We start from the raw sequence: 8,523 nt of genomic DNA, 5'->3' as shown, positions 1-8,523 counted from the left end.
AAAATTAAAACTGGTTGTCACTAAAATCAAATTAATAATTAATACTACTCGATGAAATCAATGTCTGACTGAACAAGTACGTATTCTGCATGAATGAAAATAATGAATTGTGTGATCAATACGTGGAGAGAGAGAGAGAGAGAGAGAGAGAGAGAGAGAGAGAGAGAGAGAGAGAGAGAGAGAGAGAGAGAGAGAGATAACGCCTATAACAAGTTGCTAGTCAACCCTTGTGACTACCTTGGTTTTAAATGTAAACACTGGAAAAATGCTCGAGTTGAAGATTCGTGGGGAGGACGGGGAAGAAGAGGAAGAGACGCTAACTTCCTTCGAGTTCGATGTTTACAGTTCAGTCAGTCAGTGACTCACTGAGAGTTCAGTCGCGTCCTTGTTATTGTGAGGTAAATTGCTCTTTTGGATCTGTACTTCTCACAGGTATGGCATGAAGGTTTTATTGGAAATGTTGCACAAGTTTTCACATTTGCGACTTGAATGTGTGTGGAAGGCAAAACTAATGTCGTTGTAGTGTTTTTTTAAGTTATATTTTTATAACTATTGTGCGACTTTTAGTTCGGTAGACCAGTGATTAACGCTTGTAAAACTTTATTTATGTGGGTGTGTAGGCTACTTTTATTTGGCGGATATTTATTTAAAACAGGTACGTCTCAACCTAGAATACGAGTAAGTTGCAAATGAGTTTAGTTTGGTGGGTTGAAATGTTGAAAGGATTTTAAACTTTGATTAATTATAAAGCGCGAACATTACAGTTTTCATGTATGCTCAGAGTTACACAGGTTCAGGAATGTTTACTTATGTACTCAGCTGGATTTTGTGAGTAATTTGTACGCCATGCGTCGGTTTGATTATATATATATATATATATATATATATATATATATATATATATATATATATATATATATATATATATATATATATATATATACATATATATATATATATATATATATATATATATATATATATATATATATATATATATATATATATATATATATATATATATATATATATATATATATATTGTACGTTGTATTAATGTGCTATGAAGTCTTCCCTTCCGGGTTGGGTGGGCTGCGCTCAGAAAATTAAAACCTTAACGAATATACGTTCTCGCCAAGTCTCTCATGAGGAAGGAATACATATGACCATTTTCTTGACCCTAAACCACATACCTTGTCAATCCAAGTTCAGTGCACTGGCACAGCTTGCATTCGCAAGATTTATTGTCCCGGTATGTTGCTAATCTGTCAATCGCACTGGAGTCTAAACTTGAGTCAGGGTCAATAGGCCTATGGAAATATGAGTATGCATCGTGAAAATATAGCTTAGTCAAACATTTCTAATAAGTTACGCTCCTGTTTGAATTCATTCTTTGGTATGCAGTTGCTTGTTTCGATGGCACCTGTATGCAGGCCTACTCTACCGTTTGTGCATGGGCCTAGACATTCAATTCATGCGAAGACAAATGACGAGTCATATGTTTTTTTTTTTTCAGTGTTTTACAAATGATTTAGACTGCACAAGACGGCAATTATTTTGATTTATGCGTAGTGATTTCTATTAAAATTTAAATGTGCATAATTCCTGGAATCAGACATCAATTATCAAGTGGAAATTAACTCGGGCAAGTTTTTTTTTTTTTTTTTTTTTTTTTTTTTTTTTTTTTTTTTTTTTTTTTTTTTTTTTTTTTTTTTTTTTGAGAGGGGAAACTGGAAACTATGCCTTTATGAGATACTGTCTTTAAGTTTGATCAGTCAGATTAGTAATAAGACATGACTTTTAGAATTTGTCTTTAAAGCACAAAAGACATGCTATATATATATATATATATATATATATATATATATATATATATATATATATATATATATATATATATATATATACATATATATATATACATATATATATATATCACCTTTTTATGTAGAAATTTAATTATTACCGGTACTATTCAACCAGAGACCATCATTTAATTTAGAAATTGCTTTCGAAATAAGTAGCCTACACGAATTACCGAGTTGACATTTCATAGCACATGTATTGGCGAACACTGATAGGCCTTTCGTTTCATCCCAAGTGCTTTTCCTTCCATGAATTATGTATGCATAATATGAACGCAAAGATTTACTAAATATTTTACCGCTACTACGATTAACTAAGCCTCCAAAGTAGTTGGAAAACCAGGTGCAACCTGAAAGGTTAAATAGTAAATATAAACCAAGGGTTGTGCTAACATGTTGGAAACGTCTCTGCTTGACGTTCTGCTATACTGGGGTTTGAGACCCGCTCAAGCTCGATAGTTTCTTGTAGAGTCTGCAATCATTCCATTCTTGTGAACTAAGGATGTGGGCTTTTAGACGGGAGACTATAGGCATACTTGCAGAATCATCAGCGACATTGCCTGGCCGTCCCAGGTCTACCTACTGAGTCATGAGCAGCCATTGCCTGGCTCTCCTAGGTCTACCTGTTTAGTCATGAGCAGCCATTGCCTGGCCCTCCTAGGTCTACCTGCTTAGTCATCAGCAGCCATTTCCTGTTCCCCCCCCCCCCAGATCTACCTGCTGAGCCATCAGCAGCCAATTCCTGGCCCTCCCAGGTCTACCTGCCGAATCATCAGCAGCCAATGCCTGGCTCTCCTAGGTCTACCCGCTGAGTCATCAGGAGCCATTGCTTGGCCCTCGTAGGTCTACCTGCTGAGTCATCAGCAGCCAATGTCTGGGCCTCCTAGGTCTACCTGCTGAGTCATCAGCACCCAATGTCTGGCATTTTTAGGTCTACCTGCTGAGTCATCAGCAGCCATTGCCTGAGTCATCGGCAGCCATTGCCTGGCCCTCCCAGGTCCTAACTTGATAGAGGGTGGGGATTTGGCACTGATCGTCTGTATATATGTGGTCAGTCTGTAGGACACTGTCCTGCTAGGGTGATATCACTGCCCCTTGTCTCTGCTGCCATTCATGAGTGATCTTTAAAGGGCCGCTTGATCTTTTGCAGATTTGTTGTCAGTGGATATTGACGGTTAGGAGTTGAGGTGTTTGCGGTGGGCATTGTAAGACTAGGTTAGTTAGGACACGCTGTGTGGCTGGTTAGATTAGGATGGATTGGTTAGTTTACAGTTCTGTTACCCAAAGAAGCACTTCTAACTAGAAATCTTAACTAATTACTATTATTATTATTATTATTATTATTATTATTATTATTATTACTACTACTTGCAAAGCTACAACCCTAGTTGGAAAAGTAAGATGCTAATAAGCCCAGTGGCTCCAACAGGGAATTTAGCCCAGTGAGGAAAGGAAATAAACCACGAGAAGTTTAAGAACGATTACTACATTAAACTAAATCTTTAATATATAAACTATAAAAACTTAAAATTAACAATAGGAAGAGAAATAAGATAGGATATTGTGCCCGAGTGTACCCTCAAACAAGAGAACTCTAACCCAAGACAGCGGAAGACCATGGTATAGAGGCTATGGCACTACCCAATACTAGAGAACAAATATTTGATTTTGGAGTGTCCTTACCATAGCTAAAGAGTCTCATACTATAAAAGTATAATAGAGTTTATAGTTAAAGGAAGCTTTAGAATTTCTACGAACTTTCTTGCTCAATAGTTCTTGTCTTCACTAATCAGAATAAAGTAAAGATTTATTATTTATTATGGGTCCAATTACGTAATTACGAAATATTTCGACAACCTTCGAATCACTGTGATGAAACTAATGAGTTATGAGAAGTTAAGTTCATGGAAAAGTCAAATATTAGTAACTGATGCAATTGTTGTCTTAGGAATGATCATAGTTTTCTGAAAAAAAAAAAATACCGGTACGATTGTCAGTGATTAAAAAAAAAATGCTTGGGCTTTTATTGTATTAGAACATGAAAATTTTTACCTATATCAATCGAAAGTTATTAACATCTGTATTTATCTGAAGTACACATTAGTCTATGGTTCACAAATTAACAAAGGAAGGCGAGCTTTTAGAACCATTGATAATAACGAACGTAGAAATGTAATGTTCGTATTTAATCATTAATTATTCATGATTATTATGGTTAGGCGAAAGAGATGGTTATAAGTTTCCATTTGGGTCAGTGACCCAGGTTCTATCTCTAGTTAAAGACGTTATTTTAGTCTGATGTATTTTGATTAGAATGGAAAACTCGTTGATCACTTCAAATGCTAGTCCTCACTTTTACCAGCGTAGGGCTATATAGCAACCGCCCCCACTAAAAAATCCAAATGATTGTAATTAAACATTAAAGAAACTTTGAATTAATGGGGCATGACTATTATTATTATTATTATTATTATTATTATTATTATTACCAGCGAAGCTACAAACCTAGTTGGAAAAGCCCAATGCTATAAGCCTAGGGGCTCCAAGAAAAAATAGTCCAGCGAGGAAAGGAAATAAGTAAAAACTATATAAGAAATTATGAACAATTAGGATAAAATACTCTGTAAACAGCAACAACATCAAAACAGATATTTCACATATAAACTATAAAAAAAAACATAAGGGATCGCTGGCTAGTCTACTTGTAACTTGGCCGTAGAGCGTTTTGCTGCATTCCCCTATAATATGATACAAATGGTTGCCTTGGATTTTAATTAAGACACTGGTTAACCCTTCGTCGAATTGGAGTATAGGACCCGGGTAAACATCCCTTGGAAAAAGAAAAAAGTTATAAACTTCTTCAAGAATGATTAATGAACGGCTGTTATTCATTTGTGAAAACTCACTCGGGCATTGGAGGTTCACCCCAACAGGCACAATAATACCTTTTGAATTAGGCTGATAGGAGATGGACTTATCCATGAAAGATTTGTCATTATTATTATTATTATTATTATTATTATTATTTGCCAAGCCACAACCCTAGTTGGAAAAGCAGGACGCTATAAGCTCGGGAGCTCCAACAGGGAAAATAGCCCAGCGAGGAAAGGAAACAGGAAAAATAAAATATTTTAAGAACAGTAACAACATAAAAAATAAATATTTCCTAAATAAACTATAAAAAACTTTAACAATATAATTCAACTATGCCCCTTGGATTAGATTCATAAATTCGTTTTTAAGATACGAAATAATGAGCGAGACGTTCGGATGGCGGAAAACACCGCAGGAATTGGCAATCACTTAACCCTGACACTTATAAAAAGTCCGTTATTGACCATTACGCCCCATAAAACGCTAATATTCTAGTTGCCAGTTACGAGCTTCACATATAGTACATTTGGTGTAACGATCCATAGGTAAAGATCTGCGTTATCTCGCTGAAAGACAAAATTGGGAAGACGAACAGGGATGTGGGAAAAATTCAAAGGGAGCGGATGAATATTAGAAAATAGCAGCATAGATAAGACGCCATTAAGGGGTCTCTCTCTCTCTCTCTCTCTCTCTCTCTCTCTCTCTCTCTCTCTCTCTCTCTCTCACGAACAGTGATGGGGAAAAAATTCAAAAGAAGCTGATGAAAATTGGAAGTAGCAACAGTTAAAACGCCATTAAGGGCTCTCTCTCTCTCTCTCTCTCTCTCTCTCTCTCTCTCTCTCTCTCTCTCTCTCTCTCTCTCTCTCTCTCTCTCTCTCTTACGAACAGGGATGTGGAAAAATTCAAAAGAAGCTGATGAAAATTGGAAGTAGCAACAGAGATAAGACGCCATTAAGCTCTCTCTCTCTCTCTCTCTCTCTCTCTCTCTCTCTCTCTCTCTCTCTCTCTCTCTCTCTCTCTCTCTCTCTCTCTCTCTCTCTCATGTAGTTGGTTGAATGATTTGTAATATTCCCTATAGTATAAAACGAAATTTAACTTGCAAGTTCACCCCCTTTCTTATTTTAGATTAAAATTTTGACACATTTAAGGTCCTTGTTTTCCACTTTCGAGATATAACTATATAAGAATGCGTTAATAGCCGTCAATATGAACCGTCTTCATACTGCAATAAGTGTCAGAAAGATCACTAGCATTGTTAAAATTCTTAAGATTCCTTTCAATTACTAAATATTTCCACTCGTTGATAAATGAACTGCTATTCCCTCTTCGTGATTCTTAACTATTGAAGTGAAAGGTGAAGTTAAAAATAAATTTGAACTTATTGGACCGCGGTCGTCATGGCTACAGACCACACAATTAAACGCAGCATTGCCAAAACTCTCTCTCTCTCTCTCTCTCTCTCTCTCTCTCTCTCTCTCTCTCTCTCTCTCTCTCTCTCTCTCTCTCTGTTGATCGATTGATTAGTTTTTGTAGCTGGCGTCGCAGAATCTTATCATTATCGACTTCGCTACTGGCAAAAAGCCTTTGAGCATATATACATGTTTGTGTATGTGTAAACTGTGAACAGAAGCATCCATGAATATCAAATGAAAAGTTATTAAAATGCGTATAAATATTTGCTTTGGCTTTGACCATATTTATGCATGATTAAACACACATTCTCTCTCTCTCTCTCTCTCTCTCTCTCTCTCTCTCTCTCTCTCTCTCTGGCGTTGACCATATTTTATGCATGATTAAACATACATTCTCTCTCTCTCTCTCTCTCTCTCTCTCTCTCTCTCTCTCTCTCTCTCTCTCTCTCTCTCTCTCTCTCTCTCTCTCTCTTATGTATATATATATGTATGTATATATATATATATATATATATATATATATATATATATATATATATATATATATATATATATATATACTCATTATTATTAGGCCATTGTCCTTGGTACAAGGAAGGAGTTTGAGAAAAAGATAACCACATGTATATTTCAATTACAAAATCTAGAATTTGCCTTTAGTGGAAAATTCTTCCACAACACTAGCAGTCTCATACGTTCGCACAAAATGCTCTTCTGCAGTGTATCAAACCCCTCTAAACACTTAGCATCATTCATTTTTGAGTTGCTTGCACTTGTAGTTCCTTAATGCGAAGGCCATTCATTTTTATTATCATTTACACGACCCCTATTCAAGCGTTTTGAGAACCACCTCCCTTCTTGCACGTCTGAATTATTCACACTTTTCACCATTCTTTCCCCATGACCAGACCATCTCAAAATACTCTGATCCACGTTTTTACCTATGTCAATCTTCTACCCATTTCTATGTATCCCAACTTTAATCATCCTTCTTTCGCCAAACGAATCACGCTAATATTTCATCTCATCAGCTTCAGCCTTATCTATTGTTTTATCCATGTTCAACACCAAACCTTGTAATCTCAGATGAGGCAGCTACTTGACCGTGTAATCCTCAGGTCAACCGATCAAATTAGCCTTAGAATCATTTGATCATTCAGTCCTTAGGCCTTGTAATAAATTCTTGGGATCAATTTATCAGCCTAAACTGCGTGATACCCAGTTCAGGTTTTCCACTAAGCCAAGTAATCCCAGGATCAGGTTGTCATTTAACTTGTGTAATCCCCATAAGTTTGTCACATGGGCCAATTGATCTCATTATCAGCATACGAAATATGGAATAATTTTAGACAATTGAGTTTTATACTGTAATTCCAACGGAAATTGTGACAAAATCTGTGTAATCCTCATGGTTAGCGTACCACTTATGTTGGGTAATCCTAAGGGTTATCTCGTCTTTTACGCTATGTAATCCACGGACTGCCTCGTCACTTATGCTGTGTAATCCCAAGGGTCGCGTACTCACGAACACTGTTTAATCCCAGGGGTCACCTCGTCACTTACCACCGTGTAATCCCAGGGGTCACCTCATCACATAACACCGTGCAATCCCAAGGGTCACCTCACCACTTAAACTGTGTAATCCCAAGGGTCACCTTGTCACTTAACACCATGTAAGACTAATCCTAAGAGTCACCTCGTCACTTAACACCATGTAAGACTAATCCTCAGGGTCACCTCGTCACTTAACACCTCGTGATCATAAGGGTTACCTGGTCACTTAACACTGTAATCCCAAAGATCACCTCTTCTCACACTGTGTAATCCTAAGGGTCACCTCGTCACTTAACACCTTGTAATGTCAAGGGTCACCTTGTCACTTAACACAGTATAATCGTAAGGGTCACCACATCGCTCAACACCGTGTGATCCCATGGGTCACCTCGTCTCTTACACTGTAACCCTAAGGGTCACCTCATAACTTACCACCTTGTAATCCTTAGGATCACCTCATCTTTTACACTGTAATCCTAAGGGTCAACTCATCACTTACGCCCTGTAATCCCAAGGGTCACCTTGTCTCTTACACTGTGTAATCCTAAGGGTCACCTCATCACTTACTCCCTGTAATCCCATGGGTCACCTCGTCTCTTACACTGTATAATCCCAAGGGTCACCTTGTCTCTTACACTGTGTAATCCTAAGGGTCACCTCGTCACTTACACCCTATGATCCCATGGGTCACCTTGTCACTTATGCCGTGTAATCCCAAGGGTCACCTTGTCACTTACACCATGTACTCCCATAGGGTCACCTTGTCACTCATGCCGTGTAATCCCAAGGGTCATCTCGTCACTTAACACCTTGTAATC

Source organism: Palaemon carinicauda, chromosome 39 (genome assembly GCF_036898095.1).
Source record: "Palaemon carinicauda isolate YSFRI2023 chromosome 39, ASM3689809v2, whole genome shotgun sequence".
In the NCBI taxonomy this organism is placed as follows: domain Eukaryota; kingdom Metazoa; phylum Arthropoda; class Malacostraca; order Decapoda; family Palaemonidae; genus Palaemon; species Palaemon carinicauda.
The sequence above is the reverse complement of the archived record's forward strand: the minus strand, read 5'-3'. Positions refer to the sequence as shown.